This window comes from Podarcis filfolensis, assembly GCF_964270895.1.
Source record: "Podarcis filfolensis genome assembly, chromosome: 4".
Lineage (NCBI taxonomy): Eukaryota > Metazoa > Chordata > Lepidosauria > Squamata > Lacertidae > Podarcis > Podarcis filfolensis.
This window is the reverse complement of record NC_139607.1, coordinates 96,453,708-96,473,143: the sequence shown is the minus strand read 5'-3', so window position 1 is coordinate 96,473,143 and position 19,436 is coordinate 96,453,708. Positions and strand designations below refer to the sequence as shown.

General features: G+C 43.5%; 1 long non-coding RNA gene across 1 annotated transcript; it reads left to right on the top strand.

The window, feature by feature from the left end:
* Positions 1–7,620: 7,620 nt before the first annotated feature.
* LOC310761803 lies at positions 7,621–9,953 on the top strand. Its single transcript, XR_014547721.1, has 2 exons — positions 7,621–7,839; positions 9,370–9,953. It is a non-coding gene; the product is annotated as an uncharacterized lncRNA (long non-coding RNA).
* The last annotated feature ends 9,483 nt before the right edge of the window (positions 9,954–19,436 follow it).

Below are 19,436 nucleotides of genomic sequence, written 5' to 3'. Positions count from 1 at the left end.
CTCAGAATCACATAGTAATTTCACACTCTTTATTGCAGCTCGTAAAACAGTGAAAAAAATTCCCCAAAAACTTCAGGCTTTATATACATTATTTACACAATGGGTCCCATTTGATTGGCTGATTCTGCTTCCCTCCTGGAGCCTGATTGGGCTGCTAATGCAGGCCAATCAGGTTGTTGCATTCTACGATCCTACCTGCCTATTGTTCTAGGATCCAAGCTCAATACATGACAGGTAAGAGAAATTCCACCTCATTGGGGGAGTAATGGCATTGTCCAATGGGGTCCGTTGTTGTCACAACACGCCCATTGGGGTGAATGAAATTTAGCCAGGTGTCGTCATCGTCTTTGGCGATCCCTCGTAGCCGAGTAAGATTGTCTTCCATAAACACAGTTTTAACAATGAGTCCGTAAGTGACTGTGGAGGCCAATTCCTGATCCACACATCCTTCCATAGTGTGGGGACATAGGTTTCCGGGCGGGAGTTGATCACGGTGTGGATTTGCCAGGCGTGCCTTCCTCCTAGCATGTTTCTCCCTTGCGTCCTGAGTTCGAGTGTCTTCAAAGCCCAAGACACCTTTGGGAAAGGCTGTTCTCCAACTGGAGCGCTCACAGGTCAGTGTTTCCCAGTTGTCGGTGTTTATACTACATTTTTAAAGATTTCCCTTGAGACAGGCTTTAAACCTCTTTTGTTGACCACCAGCATTACGCTTTTCATTTTTAAGTTCGGAATAGAGTAGTTGCTTTGGAAGACAATCATCAGGCATCTGCACAACATGACCAGTCCAGCGAAGTTGATGTTGAAGAATCATTGCTTCAACACGGGTGATCTTTGCTTCATCCAGTAAAGTGGTACCTCAGGATGCGAACGGGATCCGTTCTGGAGCCCCATTCGCATCCTGAATGGAACGTAAGACATGACGACGCATCTGCGGGTCGCGTTTTGCCGCTTCCGCGCATGCGCCTGATGTCATTTTGAGCATCTGTGCATGCAAGAGTGGCGAAACCCGGAAGTAACACGCTCCATTACTTGAAAGCGCTCAACCTGAAGCACATTCAACCCAAGGTATGACTGTACCATTGGTATTAGTTCGCCTGTCTTCCCAAGTGATGTGTAAAAATTTTCGGAGACACCGTTGATGGAATCTTTCGAGGAGATGGCGTTTAGAAGTGGTCCACGTTTCACAAGCATATAGTAAGGTTGTGTCAGTCAAAAACTCACAGTTCCATAATGCAACAGGTACTGACTGCATGTCTGATTTGCAGCAGTCTGATCTGGGTAGAAATAAATGAGCTCCCCATCACAAGAAAAGAGTTTCAAAGCTTTACTGCAAACGGTCTTAAGCAAGTTACGAAACAAACGTTGGAAGAATACAAAGTAACACATTGCTCTTTAACAAGCCAGCAACGCAGTCCGGTCTTCTTTTTAATACTGTTCAATAAACTTTCCTCTCTCTGGTGCCAGGGAGAGATCCCATGCAAGCGTCGCTGAGCCAAGCCACTACTGCTGATGGCGCCAACGACTGATTTAGACGCTGAGTTTTCAGGTTTAATTTCATGCTGCGAGAGATCTCTGTTTGGGCTTCTGGGATGAGTCGTCAATTAACCTGAAACGGAAGCAGCCACCCTTTCCTCTGTCATTTGCTCTGGCTAAAATTCCTGAATAATGCAAGCATCTCAGCATAGTATTTTAAGCAAAATGTATTCAAACAAATTTCATGCATATTAATCTGATATCTTTAACACTGCTGTGCAAAAGGAATGTTAGGAAACAGGACAGAGGCTCTAGCTTTATAACAAGGAAATCTAATGCAATATTCCTTGTGTCTGAATGCACCGAATGCAAAGGGATGTTATGAAGAAATATATTGAAGCTGCTTCTCACAGATAAGGTGGTAGATCTAAAATAAATGGGGACGACCTTATAAAAACCTACAGGAATCAAACTTCTTATTCTGCAATGACTGCTTAAGTGTTGCCTTCTGTCTCTCTGTTGCTGCTCCCAGCTCATTCCAATGCAAGGCCTCAGGAGGTATCGCCTTCTAAGCTAAACAAGCTACAGTGGTACCTCGGGTTAAGAACTTAATTCATTCTGGAGGTCCGTTCTTATCCTGAAACTGTTCTTAACGTGAGACACCACTTTAGCTAATGGGGCCTCCCACCACCGCCACGCCGCCGCCACGCGATTTCTGTTCTCATCCTAAACCAAGTTCTTAACTCGAGGTACTATTTCTGGGTTAGCGGAGTCTATAACCTGAAACATCTGTAACCTGAAGTGTCTGTAACCCGAGGTACCACTGTATAGCTTAGGGCCCCACTCACTCTCTTTTTTTTTTTAAATATTTTTTATTAAAGGTTTTTATAACAATAACAAACATATAACAAATACATAAACAGACATAAACAAAAACAAAACAAAAAACATGTACCATTTCATATCTTAATTTCTTATACCTTTCTTCCCCGACTTCCTCATGCCTCCCTTTTCTGTATTCCAAATTCTTATCAATTACTCAGCAAATCTTCCCTTATTTTAATTTAAATTTAATCTAATCTTCCTTATTCTCCTTGTCTTAACCCTTACTAATAGTAACCATTTACTTTCCAGTCCAACATCATTCTAACTTTCATTAATTTTGTAGTATTTCTTTAAATAGTCCTTGAACTTTTTCCATTCTTCTTGCGCTGCTTCTCTTCCCTGGTTTCGGATTCTGCTCGTCATTTCTGCCAGGCCCATGTAGTCTATCACCTTCATCTGCCATTCTTCCAGTGTGGGTAGTTCTTGTGTCTTCCAGTACTTCGCAATAAGTATTCTAGCTGCTGTTGTAGCGTACAAAAAGAAAGTTATGTCCGTCTTTAACACCCCCTGTCCGACAATACCCAAGAGAAAGGCCTCTGGTTTCTTAGGGAAAGTATATTTAAATACCTTTTTAAGTTCATTATAGATCATTTCCCAGAATGCCTTAATCTTCGGGCACGTCCACCAAAGGTGAAAGAATGTACCTTCCTTTTCTTTACATTTCCAACATTTATTATCAGGCAAAGGGTAAATCTTTGCAAGCTTGACTGGGGTTATGTACCACCTATATATCATTTTCATAATGTTTTCTCTTAGAGCATTACATGCCGTAAATTTCATCCCGGTGGTCCACAACTTTTCCCAATCAGCAAACAAAATATTATGACCAATGTCCTGAGCCCATTTAATCATAGCTGATTTAACCGTTTCGTCTTGTGTATTCCATTTCAGCAGCAAATTGTACATTTTTGACAAATTCTTAGTACTGGGTTCTAACAATTCTGTCTCCAATTTTGATTTTTCCACCTGGAAGCCAATTTTACTGTCCAATTTAAACGCTTCATTTATTTGATGATAGTGCAGCCAATCTCTCACCTTCCCTTTTAATTTCTCAAAACTCTGCAATCTCAATTTGTCCCCTTCCTTTTCCAAGATTTCCCAGTATTTTGGCCACTTCGACTCCATGTTTAACTTTTTAACTGCCTTAGCTTCCATTGGCGACAGCCACCTTGGAGTTTTATTTTCCAGCAGATCTTTATATCTAATCCAAACATTTAATAGTGCTTTTCTGACAATATGGTTTTTAAAACTTTTATGTGCTTTAACCTTGTCATACCACAAATATGCATGCCACCCAAAAATGTTATTAAAACCTTCCAAATCCAAAATGTCTGTGTTTTCAAGAAGTAGCCATTCTTTCAGCCAGCAGAAAGCTGCCGCTTCATAATAAAGTTTAAAGTCTGGCAGGGCAAACCCCCCTCTTTCCTTTGAATCCGTTAATATCTTAAATTTAATTCTGGGCCTCTTGCCCTGCCAGACAAATTTAGATATATCTTTTTGCCACTTCTTGAAACAGTCCATTTTTTCCATTATTTGCAATGCTTGAAACAAAAACAACATTCTTGGCAATACATTCATCTTTATAACTGCGATTCGACCTAACAAGGAAAGCTTTAAGTTTGACCAAATCTCCAAATCTTTTTTCACTTCTATCCAAGTTTTATCATAATTGTCTTTAAATAGGTTCACATTCTTAGCTGTCATGTTTATACCCAAATATTTCACTTTTTTAACCACGGTCAACCCTGTCTCATTCTGAAACCTTTCTTTTTCAGTCTGTGTTAAATTTTTCTCTAGTACCTTTGTCTTTAACTTATTCAATTTAAATCCTGCCAATTGACCAAACTCTTGGATTATTTCCAAAACTCTTTTCGTACTAGCTTCTGGCTCTTGCAATGTAAGTACTAAGTCATCTGCAAATGCTCTCAATTTGTATTGTTTAGCTCCGACCTGAATCCCTTTAACCAACTGGTCCCTCCTAATCATATTAAGCAAAACCTCCAGGACCGATATAAAAAGTAGTGGGGAGATAGGGCACCCCTGACATGTCCCTTTTTCAATCTTGAACTCTTCTGTAACCACGTTATTTACAATTAATTTTGCTTTCTGTTCAGAATATATTGCACCTATACCATTCTCGAACCCTTGGCCTACCCCCATCCCCCGGAGGTTCTTCAGCATAAAATTCCAAGAAATGTTGTCAAAGGCTTTCTCGGCATCCACAAATATCAAAACAGCCTTAGTGTTTATGTTCACTTCCAACTTTTCCAAAATGTCAATTATATTCCTTACATTGTCCGACAAATGCCTTTTCGGGAGAAAGCCTGCTTGGTCCCCATGAATCTCCTCCATCAAAACTCTTTTCAATCTTTTTGCTAAAATATCAGCAAAAATTTTATAATCCACATTTAGTAACGAGATGGGTCGGTAGTTTTTAAGTTGAGTCTTTTCAGTCTCTGTCTTTGGTATAAGTGTAATGTAGGCCTCTCTCCACGTATCGGGTGCCCTTTTCCCCTCCATAATCTCATTACAGACTTCCTTCAGGGGTTGTATCAATCCTTCCTTCAAAACTTTGTAGTACTTGGAAGTCAGTCCGTCCGGCCCGGGTGATTTGCCCAACGCCATGCCTTGAATGGCATCTTCTATTTCTTGTGCTGATATCTCCTGGTTCAAAATTAACTTACTTTCCTGTGAAACCTTTTTCAGCCCATTTTTCTCGAGGAATTGTTGTATGTCCATTTCATTCTGCGGCCCTTGTGTGTAAAGTTGTCTAAAGTAGTTCTGGAAGCAATTCCTGATTTCCGCTGGGTTACTTATGTTCTTTCCTTCCACTTCTATATTTGTTACCGTGTTGAGTTTTTGTCTCTTCTTTATTTGCCAGGCCACTAACTTGCCACATTTATCAGCAGATTCAAAGGTCTTTTGTCTCATTTGCTTGATTTTCCACTCTAATTCTTGATTCATCAGCTCCATATATTGTGTTTGATGGAATTTAATCTCTCTTAAAATCTCTTGCGATTTCGGCTTCAATCTTAATTTCTTTTCCCCTTCTTTTATCTTTTCCAAAATTTTTTCCTTCCTCTCATTTTGCTTTCTCTTCTTTAATGTATTTTGTTGTATCAAAAATCCTCTCATCACGGCTTTACTTGCGTCCCATACTATTCTTTTTTCTACTTTAGTCCTCAAGTTAACTCACTCTCTTGGGGTGCCCCAAAAAAATTTAAGGGGGAAAAAGCTGGATGTACATTTCCAAAATTAAAATAAAACCTACATACAGCAAGAGTGTTTTGTGTTGTGTAGGCTCCTACGATGTAAGTCATGGGCCCTGCCTGCCAGCCTACTCCCTAAAATATCACTGGTTTGCTCCTTTCTATATATAGGGTGCCTACATTCTGCATGGACTGGTTATTTTGTTATGTGCACATGGCTTTAAATACCTATTAGGTCCATAAATTTCCATATAGCATATATTCAACACAAAAAAACAGCAACCATTTGTTGTTGACAAAGGACAGCTGGACATATAAAGGGCCCCATTGCCTTCAGGAGCTGAGGGCCTCATCAAACCTAAATCCGGCCCTGAACAGGAAAGTTAATTCTGACTAAACCTTAGCCAGAACTTTCTGACAGTAGGAGCCATAGCTGTCAAGCGTCCCTTATTTGGCGGGACAGTCCCTTACCCCAGCACCACGTCCCACTGCTGTCCCTTTATTGATGATGTCCCTTAAATTTCCCGGGTTTCAAAGGAAGCAGCTCCTCTCCCTCCCTCCCTGCCAGCCAGGGAGGAGGGAGGCTCCAACTGTGTTGCTTGGCTGCATTGCTCACCCAATAAGGAGTCTAAGAACGACTGGGGGGTGCAGCTTGCATGCCTTGTGCCGATCAAATCGGCTGCGTTGCCTGGGGACTCGCCTTTGCTCAGTGCTTCCCAGCGGAGAGGTGACGGTGGTTTTCCTTGAGGCTTCGTTTGGCTGCTGGCTGGGCTTTCTGCCTTTGGCTCAGAGGGGCTCAGAAGTTGAATGTACGTGTGTGTTGAGTGCTCGTATCGAAATCGGATGGATACGTCATCGACGGCCCACTCACCCTTGCTGGCGAAAAGGTCTGTCTGGAGTGGGGGCATATGGTGGGGGAAAAGGAAAGGAGATCTCGTGGGAGGGGGGGCTTTTGAATTTGTTTTGGAGGCTCCTTCAATTGACTTATGGGGGAAAAGAAAGGAGCTGGTTGACTAAAATGGCGGGTGACTGGCGATCTCATGGTGAGGGGGGGAGGCTGTGTGTGTGTGGCTAGTTAATGCAAGCTGAGGGGATTTTTGAATGCTGGACGCCATTTAGTTGCACGTGCTGCTGCAAACTTTGTAGTGCAAAGCCAGACCGGGGAGCCATCTTAAGTTGAGGCTGCATAGGCCTTGTGGTGCATGTGATTCAGATTCTATTCAGTTGAACCTCTGGTTACAAAGCTGGTTGGACAGTGTTCTCGAAGCTACCCAGCATGAGTTTGACCAGACTGCAGGAGGACAGGAAGACTGGAGTGCCTGGAACAGGTGAGGCTGCAGGTCCCTTATTTTGGCTGCTGATCCCTTATTTTCAAGGCTGCTGGTCCCTTATTTCCAAATCTGTAAGTTGACAGCTATGGTAGGAGCTGTTTAACCATGGAAGGAACACCCTTAAAAGCTGGCAGACTCTCCTTCCTTGGGGTTTTTAAACCAGTGTTTCCCAAAGTTGGGTCTCCAGCTGCTTTGAGACTACAATTCCCATCATCCCTGACCTAGCTGGTCTTCATTGCTAGGGACGATGGGAGTTGTAGTCCAAAAACGGCTGGAGACTCAACTGTGGGAAACACTGGTTTAAACAGAGGGTGGTCGGCCATCTGTCAGGCGTTCTTTCGCTGTGATTGAAGGGGGTTGGACTAGATGACCCTTGGGGTCCCTTCTAACTCTATTTGTATTCTATGATTTTGCCCGACCTGCAATTGCCAGCAGCTGGCATTCAGATGCATATGAAGAGAGCCACCATGGTTGGTAGCCATTGGTAGCCCTCTCCTCCTCATGAATTTGCCCAGTCCTCTTTTAAAGTCATCCAGGTTGGGGGCCATCACTACATCTAGTGGGAGGGAGTTCCATAGCTTTAACTACGGTCTGTGTGAAGAAGTACTTTCTTTGATCTGTCCTGATTCCTCCAAATTTCGGCTTCATTGAGCGTCCCCGAGTTCTCGTGTGATGAGTGGGAACGGAGAAACGTTTCTCTATCCATTTTTGTCCATGCCAGGCATATTCACCCACAAAGGCCAAGTCATTGTTGGCTCACACTGCCTCCGTCAAATGTGATTGGCCTACAGGTTCCCATGGCAATAATGCAAAGGGTCATTTCCCCACCACCCCCTCTGCTCCTGACATGTCCGCTCTGGGGTTGGGGGTGGGGGGATCATTAAGAACAGCTGCGTGAACGAGATCAAGCAGAAGAACACCTGGCAGCTGGCAAGAAAGAGGTTTGTTCCGTAGCTTCATATAAGGCGGGTGCCGTCCTTGAATCACAGAGGAGCAGAAGAAACCTGTACCCCCTTAGAAGCCCACGGTTTTGCTGAAATTGTACGGTGCTAGGGGATGGGGTTTTCTTAAGCCCACCCAGTGGTGTAGCATCCTTTGCTGGTGCCCGGGACACCCACACATGCACCAGGTGGGACCAGGAGCTGGGCAGAGAGAGGGAACAAAACCCACCATGCCAGCCCAACTCTCACAGGGCTGGCGTTAGACATGAAGGGTTCAGGGGGCCACAGAAAAGTCCCTGTGATCACACAGGGTCCCCGGACGTTTCACCATCTATTGATCCCTGTGCCACCACTTTAGTTCTCGCTGCCACCACCCAGGCCCTACCTGGTACAATACTGAGTCCAGTCAGGGTTAAATTGGAACATAAACTTCTGTTTATTTATTGCAGTTTAACAAGCGTGTGGTTTCATAAACGGTATTGGTGAATTACAATCATGGGGTGCCTATCCAGACCTATAACTTCCGCTACCTGCTCTCCCTCACTAAACCACCTCTCAGATATTTACTTGTTTTCCTAGCTCCTAACTGTTCCTGACTCAGCTTTCTTTGCAACACTAAGTCAACCTACCCACAAACTCTATCCCAATTCACTCCCACTCCAACCACCCAGCTCCTAACGAACTCCCGCCTTCGCCCCTCTCAGAGCTGGTTTTATAGTCCCTCTGACTCCACCCCCTGGGTCCCTGCTCCTTTGCTGGCACCCGGGACACCCAAACATGCACCAGGTGGGACAGAGGGGGGACAAAACCCACCACGCCAGCCCAACTCTCACAGGGCTGGCGTTAGACATGGAGGGTTCAAGGGGCCACACTACATTGTCCACCTGCCCATCGGTGCAAGGGGGAGACCGGCCAACTGATACAGCCCTTGGCTGGTGACCCCCCCAACACTGGCCAGGCAGCCATTCAACAAGGGGGGCAGGGACATGGCGGCCTGGCCCCGGGCTCTGGGGCCCAGAGACCCCCAGCGGCAGGCAGGGCAGGGGTCCCTGTGTGGGGTACCCAACTTACGCTCCTCAAAATAATGCACCTGGGGTTACGGCCCTCCTATGGGCTCCCCACGCTATGCCCCTGAGCTCACCTTCTATATTTTCCTTCTATTTTCCTTCTTTCCTTCTATATTTCAGTCATTGGATGGGGGGTAGGCAGAAAAAACAAAACAAATAGGCACTGGTTGCTCAAACAGCAGCATCTAACAAATGGGGAACAGGTGCTGTCCAAAATGGTGTTGGACTACAAGTCCCATCAGCTCCTGCCAGCAGATGGCAGCGGTCAGAGATGATAGGAGTCTCAGCCCAGCAGGAGTGGGGAATCTGTGGCCCTCTGGATTTGTTGCTTTCATTTATTTATAGCATTAATAAACAGATTAACAGTTCCAAAATAAATTTGGACTACAACTCCCATCACCCCTGACCATTGGCCAAGCCTAGTACATGAATAAAAATAATTTCGCCCCCTATTTGTATTCAGAGAAGGCCGCCACCGAACGAACAATATCCGCAAGAAGCAGCTGTCTGTAGCCAGCCGGCGACGCCACAACGAAAGCTAATCCACAATCTCAGAGGCAGCGGGGAAATATTCGGTCTGGTTCGCCTCGATCTGGAGAAACGAAATTTGTGCTGGAAAAAGTTTTAAAAGGAAAAGAACAAGAGGAAGGAAGGAAGGAGGGAAGGAACCCAGATATATCAAGAAGATGAGCCAGAATTTGCAAGACACTCTCGAGAAGTTTCGGAACGTGATGGAAGAAATGGAGCGGAAAGTGGCGGCCATGCGGGAAAGGACGGAGGAAGCTTACAGAAAAATCAACGAGCTGGAAGAGCAAAAATATTCGCTGATTGACTCCAGCGAGCAGCTAAGCAGAGAGCTTCACAAATTGTCCTACCAAGTGGCCCTCTTTGAGACCCAGAAAAACCCTCAAGAAAAGATCTATCAGACTCCCAGGCCAAAGGGAAATTTTGCCGTTGAGAAATGAACAGGAGACAAAAGAATGGCAAAAAAATTTTTTTTTGCTAATGATCGCAACCAACAGCATGAATTAAAAAAAATGACACAAATGTGTTGGTTTTCCCACTTTTTAAAATAGCTCAAGTGTCCCGTCCTCAAGAAAAGACCAGGGGACATAGGGGGCCTGTATGTAGGCTTTATTTGTTTTTTATCTTTATTTTGGAAATGTACACCCAGTTTATTTTTCCTTTAATTTTTTTGGGGGGCCCTAAGCTGTAGCTTGTTTAGCATATATGTAAATCCAGCACTGTTCCTGTCATTTGAATCCATTGGCCCAGGTCCTCGCCTCTGGAGAGGAAGAATGCAAGCTTGCATTGTCTGCCAGGTATTTGAAGACGGGTATCACATCGCCTCGCAGTCACCTCTTTTCCAGGCTAAACTTACCCATCTCCCTCAACCGTTCCTCATAAGGCTTCCAGATCCTTGATCATCTTGGTTGCCCTCCTTTGCACACCTTCCAGCTTGTCTTTGTTGTTGTTGTTTAGTCGTTTAGTTGTGTCCGCCTCTTCGTGACCCCCTGGACCAGAGCACGCCAGGCACTCCTGTCTTCCACTGCCTCCCGCACTTTGGTCAAACTCATGCCTTCCAGCTTCGAGAACACTGTCCAACCATCTCGTCCTCTGTCGCCCCCTTCTCCTTGTGCCCTCCATCTTTCCCAAAATCAGGGTCTTTTCCAGGGAGTCTTCTCTTCTCATGAGGTGGCCAAAGTCTTGGAGCCTCAGCTTCAGGATCTGTCCTTCCAGTGAGCACTCAGGGCTGATTTCCTTCAGAATGGAGAGGTTTGATCTTCTTGCAGTCCATGGGACTCTCAAGAGTCTCCTCCAGCACCATAATTCAAAAGCGTCAATTCTTTGGCGATCAGCCTTCTTTATGGTCCAGCTCTCACTTCCATACATCACTACGGGGAAAACCATAGCTTTAACTATACGGACCTTTGTTGGCAAGGTGATGTCTCTGCTTTTTAAGATGCTCTCTAGGTTTGTCACTGCTTTTCTCCCAAGAAGAAGGCGTCTTTTAATTTCGTGGCTGCTGTCACCATCTGCAGTGATCATGGAGCCCAAGAAAGTAAAATCTCTTGTCAGTGTTCTCCTAAAACTGAAGCACAGAACATGGGCACTGTGGTACTCAGGTTCTACCTTTGAGCTGGTGGACTTGTAAAATGGTTAAAAGGGTATTGGGACATAATTTATAATGAATTGAAATATATATATATATTTAAAAGTACTTTCCCCAAAAAACCAGAGTCCTTTTTGTTGGGGATAATCCAAATGGAAAATCCCAGGTGTCAAAAAAGGTTATTTATGTATGCCACTACTGCGGCCTGTGTTTTGTTAGCCCCCAAATGGAAAACAAGTGAGGTCCCAACAAACTTAAACTGATGGAATATGTGCAGCTTGCGGACCTAACATATAGAATAAGAGGTCAAGAAGAACAAATGTTTAGAGAAGATTGGAAAATGTTTATTGACTATATGGGGGGATATTTGAGAACATAGGCAGCATTAAGATAAATTCAACATAATCCCACACTCTTCAGAAAAAAAGAATAAAAGTTTTCCTAGTCCCTTCCAATTTTTCTTTTCTCTTTCAAGGGGATCCCAATCAATAGTGTCCTGTAAGTAACTTTGCAGTGCCACAAAAACAATGTTTCAAATTGGAAGTAACCAAAGTCAATTTAAGATACTTTTTAGCCTTCTTATAGCAACAGTCCTTAGCCGGTTCCTTTTCTCCGGCAGTCCGATCCCAGGTTAAAGAGCAGCGGTACTTAATCCAATTCTTTTAAATTGGCAGGAAAACACTTTAAAATCTTCTCCCCCCCCCTCCTGCCTTCGGGGAGGGAGTTCTTTGCTTTGGTGGTGGATTTCTTAATTCCCACAAGTTTCCTCTCAAGCAGTTACAGATCAAACCTTTCGCTTTGATCTTGCTACAGAACGGAAAGCAGACTTCCTTTTTAGTGCTTGTCCGTCTCGGTGCCCAATTTCTTTATTTTAAAGTCCGATTATATTTTAGCGGTCAATCCTACTCACGGATAGTTGTTCTTTTAATCCAATTTCACGGGAAGAAGTCAGCGCTCTCCGCTAATGGCGACGCGGCTTCGCTTCGCAGGCTGGGTGAAGACGACTCTCAGCACCGCTCCAAAACCCCTCCGCTGCTCCGCAGCCTTTAAAAAGGCTATTTCGCAGCGTCGGGGGGGCGCAAAGGTGCCCGCCGAGTCTCCGGTTCACAGGCAACGCACCTGTGATTTTTAAGGGTCCCCGCTTCGCCGTAGCTGACAGGACCCGAACCCACGAAGCAGATCTCTCCCGGAGCTCCGGTTGAGATCCGCCATTAAGCGCCGGCGCTAACCGGAAGTCTCATATTGTCAGAAAAGCACTATTAAATGTCTGGGTCAGATATAAAGACTTGCTGGAAAATAAAACTCCAAGGTGGCTGTCGCCAATGGAAGCTAAGGCAGTTAAAAAGTTAAATATGGAGTCCAAGTGGCCAAGATACTGGGAAATTTTGGAAAAGGAAGGGGACAAATTGAGATTGCAGAGTTTTGAGAAATTAAAAGGGAAGGTGAGAGACTGGTTGCACTATCATCAAATAAATGAAGCGTTTAAACTGGACAGTAAAATTGGCTTCCAGGTGGAAAAATCAAAATTGGAGACAGAACTGTTAGAACCCAGTACTAAGAATTTGTCTAAAATGTACAATTTACTGCTGAAATGGAATACACAAGATGAAACGGTTAAATCGGTCATGATTAAATGGGCTCAGGACATTGGTCATAATATTTTGTTTGCTGATTGGGAAAAGTTGTGGACCACCGGGATGAAATTTACGGCATGTAATGCCTTAAGAGAAAACATTATGAAAATGATATATAGGTGGTACATAACCCCAGTCAAGCTTGCAAAGATTTACCATGTGCCTGACAATAAATGTTGGAAATGTAAAGAAACTGAAGGTACATTTTTTCATCTTTGGTGGACTTGCCCGAAGATTAAGGCATTCTGGGAAATGATCTATAATGAACTTAAAAAGGTATTTAAATATACTTTCCCCAAGAAACCAGAGGCCTTTCTCTTGGGTATTGTCGGCCAAGGGGTGTTAAAGACGGATATAACTTTCTTTATGTATGCTACAACAGCAGCTAGAATACTCATTGCGAAGTACTGGAAGACGCAAGAGCTACCCACACTGGAAGAATGGCAGATGAAGGTGATAGACTACATGGGCTTGGCAGAAATGACGAGCAGAATCCGAAACCAGGGAAGAGAGGCAGCGCAAGAAGAATGGAAAAAATTCAAGGACTATTTAAAGAAATATTACAAAGTTAATGAAAGTTAGAATGATGTTGGACTGGAAAGTAAATGGTTACTATTAGCAATGGTTAAGACAAGGAGAATAAGGAAGAATAGTCTAAATTAAAATAAGGGAAGATTTGCTGAACAATCGATAAGAATTTGGAATACAGAAAGGGGAGGCATGAGGAAGTCGGGGAAGAAAGGTATATGAAATTAGGATATGAAATGATACATGTTTTTTTTGTTCTGTTTTTGTCTTTGTATGTTTATGTTTGTTGTGTTGTGTTTATATGGAAAAAATAAAAATATTATAAAAAAAAAAAGATAAATTCAACAGTGTAAATAAGTTTTGACGGATGTAATAATGGAATGCTCAGTGGTTTAGTTGATATAAAATATGCAGGGATTTATGTTAGGCAAAATGAACCATGGAAAGAGAAGAAGGGAAGTCGCTGATATTTTAAGGTGGTTTAAATGAATATTCTAAAATGTGAAACAGAAAATTTAATAAAAAATTATGGGGGGGGCAGGGAAAGGTTCTACTTTTGAGCTTTCCAGTTGGCTACTGTGAGAACAGGATCCTGGACTTCTTAGCTTAGCAGACTCATTAATCTGCCTTCTCAGGGAAGTTCCATCCTGAATGATCAATGAAGATGAATGATGGGGCTTTCAAACTGCTCGTCTATTGATCGCCCCCTCCTTCTACTTGCTCCCATCTCACTTTTCAAACATCCATCCTTAGTTATCAAGAACCATCCTGCAGGCAGTTAATCCTTTTGTGAATACAGTGCTACCTCAGGTTACAGACGCTTCAGGTTACAGACTCCGCTAACCCAGAAATATTACCGTGGGTTAAGAACTTTACCTCAGGATGAGAACAGAAATCGCACAGTGGCAGCGGGAGGCCCCATTAGCTAAAGTGGTGCTTCAGGTTAAGAAGACTTTCAGGTTAAGAACGGACCTCCAGAACGAATTAAGTTCTTAACCCGAGGTACCACTGTGTGTGTGTGTGTGTGTGTGTGTGTGTGTGTGTGTGTGTGTGTGACTGAACCCTTTCCCCTTACAAATTCCCACCCCAGGACCAGAGGATCACCACCTGCTCCCCATAAAGGCTCATTGCAGCCACCCATCTGCCTTCTCCCCTCCATTTGTCTTGTCCAATGGACAGTCATATCTGGGTTTAAGCCAGAAGAAGGCAAGATTTCATGGCAATAAATCACGGAGGGAGAAAATATCACTGGGGATCATAAACAGTAAATCTGGCGCTTTAATTAAACAATTGGTTAATTGACGAAAACACTTCTGACTACAGTGGTACCTCGGGTTAATTACTTAATTCGTTCCGGAGGTCCGTTCTTAACCTGAAACTGTTCTTAACCTGAAGCACCACTTTAGCTTTTTTTTAAAAAAAAAAATATTTATTACTTTTCCAACAATTTAAACACTACAAAAAAAGAACAATACAAAAAGAAAAAAAACCATACAATACAATACAAAAACACTGCATAACACTGACACATTAAACTAACAAAACAAAACAAAAACAGTTTAAAACACATCAAACAATTTCAATATCTTATCTTTCATTCACTTATTTCCACGACCTCCTCACACCTCCCTTTATGTATTCCACTTCTATTAAATGTTTCAGCAATTCTTTTCCATCTTTCCTGTTTTCTATCCTATAATTATCTTAACATATTCTAACCTTATTTTTTCCTTTAATACTCTATTAATCTATTTATACTTAATTCCTTATAACATTTCTACTAAAGCCATATAACTTCATTCCCACATTTTTCTAACCTTCATTAATTTTACAGTATTTCTGTAAATAGTCTTTAAACTTTTTCCAGTCTTCTTCCACCGACTCTTCTCCCTGGTCTCGGATTCTGCCAGTCATTTCCGCCAGTTCCATGTAGTCCATCAACTTCATCTGCCATTCTTCCCGGGTGGGTAAATCTTGTGTCTTCCATACTTCGTGATAAGTATTCTTGCTGCTGTTGTGGCATACATGAAAAAAGTTCTATCCTTCTTTGGCACCAATTGGCCGACCATGCCCAGGAGAAAGGCCTCTGGTTTCTTCAGGAAGGTATATTTGAATACCTTTTTCATTTCATTATAAATCATCTCCCAGAATGTCTTAATCCTTGGGCATGTCCACCAAAGGTGAAAGAATGTACCTTCAGTCTCATTACATTTCCAACATTTATTGTCAGGCAAATGATAAATTTTTGCAAGCTTGACTGGTGTCATGTACCACCTATAAATCATTTTCATTAAATTTTCTCTTAAGGCATTACATGCCGTGAATTTCATACCTGTGGTCCATAACTGTTCCCAGTCAGCATCCTCATTTGCATGTGGCGTCCAGCCAAGTAAGGTGTGCGGGGAAAAGCCAAGCCCGTTCCTGGAGAGAGCCATCACTTGGTTGTTGCTATGGCAACGTGGCCACTCTTTTAGTCATGCAAACGGCAGTGCTTAGCAGAGCAGCTAAGGCCATTAGCCCAACAAAGAAAGTGATCTGAGTACTGTGGTACCTCAGGTTAAGAACTTAATTCATTCTGGAGGTCCGTTCTTAACCTGAAATTGTTCTTAACCTGAAGCACCACTTTAGCTAATGGGGCCTCCCGCTGCCGCCAGAGCACAATTTCTGTTCTCATCCTGAAGCAAAGTTCTTAACCCAAGGTACTATTTCTGGGTTAGCTGAGTGAGTCTGTAACCTGAAGCGCATGTCACCTGAAGTGTATGCAACCCGAGGTACCACTGTAATGAGAAAGGAACCTTTAATGATTTGGGAGAGTAAACTGTTTTCATCATATATATATTTTTTAAAAACCTCCTGCATATCAGGGGGTTGGACTAGATGACCCTCGGGGTCCCTTCCATCTCCACAATCCTATAATTCTATATAATATAAATAAATAGCAAAGGGAGCCACCTTGGCCCATAAGGGAGATTCAAAAATCAGCATGCGGGACAAGACCCTTTTGGAGGGGCAACCAAAATGTCACAAAATTGTGTGCAAGCTTTTGAGTACTACAGAAACCTTCATCGGGCTAGATATTAAGAGAGAGAGAGAGAGGCTGCCTGAAATATACTCAGAGTCGCAAAGTGATTTCATGCTCTTTATTCAGCTCATAGTGGTGAGGAGGAATGAATGAATGTCCCCTCAAAGTATCTGCTTTATATACATTATTTACACAATGGGCTGCACATGATTGGCTAATTCCGGAATTCTACTGTAAGCCAATCAGGTTGTGGATTCACTTCTATCTGGAGCATGATTGGGTGGTTCCTGCCAACCAATCATACTGCTGCATTGTTCTAGGACCAGACTGCTGCATTCTGAATCCTATTGTTCTAGGACCAATCAGACTGCTGCCTTTTGGATCCTATTGTTCTAGGACCAATCAGACTGCTGCATTCTGAATCCTATTGTTCTAGGACCAATCAGACTGCTGCCTTTTGGATCCTATTGTTCTAGGACCAATCAGACTGCTGCAGTTTGGATCCTATTCAACTCAGTACATAACACTGCCTCTGCCATTCTGTTGTTGCAGGAATTTATGTATAGGTTGGGGGCCCCCTCCAGCAGATATCATGCACATGCAGCCCACTACCAAAACCAGCACAATCGCTTTTCTGACTTTTGTTATTTGTCCCCACAAAACACTTCTTCACAGTTTCTTCCTATCTATTCAAAGGGCCTTTGCTGCACGATACCAAATGTAAGAATTCACTGATAAATGTATCTCTGTACTGGCTCACTGGAAAACTTCAGAAATTCATATAGACATGTGAGCTCAGCTACTCAGCAGCCCCTCTGCCTGAGTGATAATCTCTGGCATCCTGATACCTGAGTGCCAGACAGGTAGCCATTCCGGATATAACAAACCCAGATGAAGACAAAAGGGTGTGATTAACTTGGCTGGGAAACAGGGAAATGTAAATATCTCTTTTGTTACACTTGATGGGTCTTTGGTGGAGGGCAAGGGGAACCATGGGGCAGGTCCAGGATGCTCAGATTACTGCCACCAGACCTCCCCTTTCATGATGTAACCGTGATGTATGAGTGATGTAGTTTGGGGGGGGTGTATAGGCCGAGGGAGCCGACATTTGTCCGCAGACAGCTTCCGGGTCATGTGGCCAGCATGACTAAGCCGCTTCTGGCAAACCAGAGCAGCGCACAGAAACACCGTTTATCTTCCCGCCGGAGCGGTACCTATTGCACTTTGATGTGCTTTTGAACTGCTAGGTTGGCAGGAGCAGGGACCGAGCAACAGGAGCTCACCCCGTCACGGATATTCAAACTGCCGACTTTCTGATTGGCAAGCCCTAGGCTCTGTGGTTTAACCCGCAGCGCCACCCGTGTCCATGTAACATGGGGATTAGCAGCTAATAAAAGTTTGGGTTCTCTTTTGTTCAGGGCTTCCATCTTGTTCCACCTTGTGGCAGGTGGGAGTCCTGTCACGACAGTCTTCAATAAAGACCAAGCCGACTGGCTGCTGTTTTGCTCTGGTATTCCTGGCTGGTGTCCTTGTTTTTTGTCCAAGGGAGCCCTCAGATTTCTCCGTTAACACTGTCTAGGAGGTATTGATAGTCTTCTCCTCCATTCATTTGTCCAGTTCTCCCTAAAAGCCCTCTAGGTGGGTGGCCTTCACCGCTTTCTGCAGGGGCGAGTTCCAGAACTGAACAATGCGCTGTGTGAAGAAACACTTTCTCAAGTCAAGTTCAGGACAGGGCATTGAGAAATGGCAGCCAGAGTCATTACGGCTCTTAACTTCCTCTCCCTGCCAAAATGCTACACTAGTTTTTGGAGCGGTTGTTCAGGGCCAGCTCTTAGACGACGGGCATCTCACCCCTTCTGCCCTTGGATTACATAAAAGCTGCAAAAAAGGAGCGCACGCCAGTCGCTCAGAGTAATCCGGCGTTTGTTTTTATATAACTCTTCTTTAAAAAAAGAAAATCAACGGGTGGAAACAGAGATGAGCTGTAGCTGTTCTCATTTCGCTGTCTCTCAAAGAGCCTTTCTGGTCGTTTGCTTTTGTTGAAAAACGAGGCGCAGCTTAGTCTTTGTTTCAAAGTGTTGGTGCTGACCTTTAAAGCCCTCAACAGCCTCGGCCCACTAGACCTGAAGGAGTGTCTCCACCCCCATCGTTCAGCCTGGAGACTGAGGTCCAGCTCCGAGGGCCTTCTGGCAGTTGCCTCCCTGCGAGAAGTGAGGCTACAGGGAACCAGGCAGAGGGCCTTCTCGGTGGTGGCACCTGCCCTGTGGAACGCCCTCCCATCAGATGTCAAGGAAATAAGCAACTATCTAACTTTTAGAAGACATCTGAAGGCAGCCCTGTTTAGGGAAGTTTTTAATGTTTCATGGACTACTGTATTTTAATATTTTGTTGGAAGCCGCCCAGAATGGTTGGGGAAACCCAGCCAGATGGGCAGGGTATAAATAAATTATTATTATTATTATTATTATTATTATTATTATTATTATTATTATTATTGCAATGTGTAACTTAGTCTTTCATAATAGGCTGTATAATAATAATTGTAATTTACTAGAAACTACTTCTCAAAATTATATACAGCTTCTCATAATGTCGAAATCAACATCGTGTCATAACATATTAAAATGTAGCTTATTCAGTTGACCACCACGTCCAGTATGTAGAGTCGTGAGAACCTAGCACGAATAAGTTCCATGTTGTTGTTATATATAGTAACGAACTACGCACAGCTGATGAAGGCCCTTGGGGTGAAACAGGGGACTATCTAGAAATCCTTGTTTTGTCTGCCTGTGCCAGCATCTACCACTGCCAGTGTTCAAATGATTTAATGTTGTACTCTTCCTAAGGACCAGTTACAGATAGGTAGCCGTGTTGGTCTGCCATAGTCAAAACAAAAAAATTTTTTTCCTTCCAGTAGCACCTTAAAGACCAACTAAGTTAGTTCTTGGTACGCCAAAGAATAAACGGACATAAATCGGACATCAAGAATCACAAGACAGAGAAACCAGTAGGAGAACACTTCAATCTCCCAGGACATTCTATACAAGATCTCAAAGTAGCTGTATTACTACAAAGGAATTTCAGAAATAGACTGGAAAGAGAAGCTGCTGAATTGCAACTCATTACCAAACTTAAAACCATGGAGAGACCTGGTCTGAACAAAGACATTGGATTCTTATCTCATTATACATGACAAAGCCATTTTTCACCTTCTCACCCCTTGCTTTTTCCTG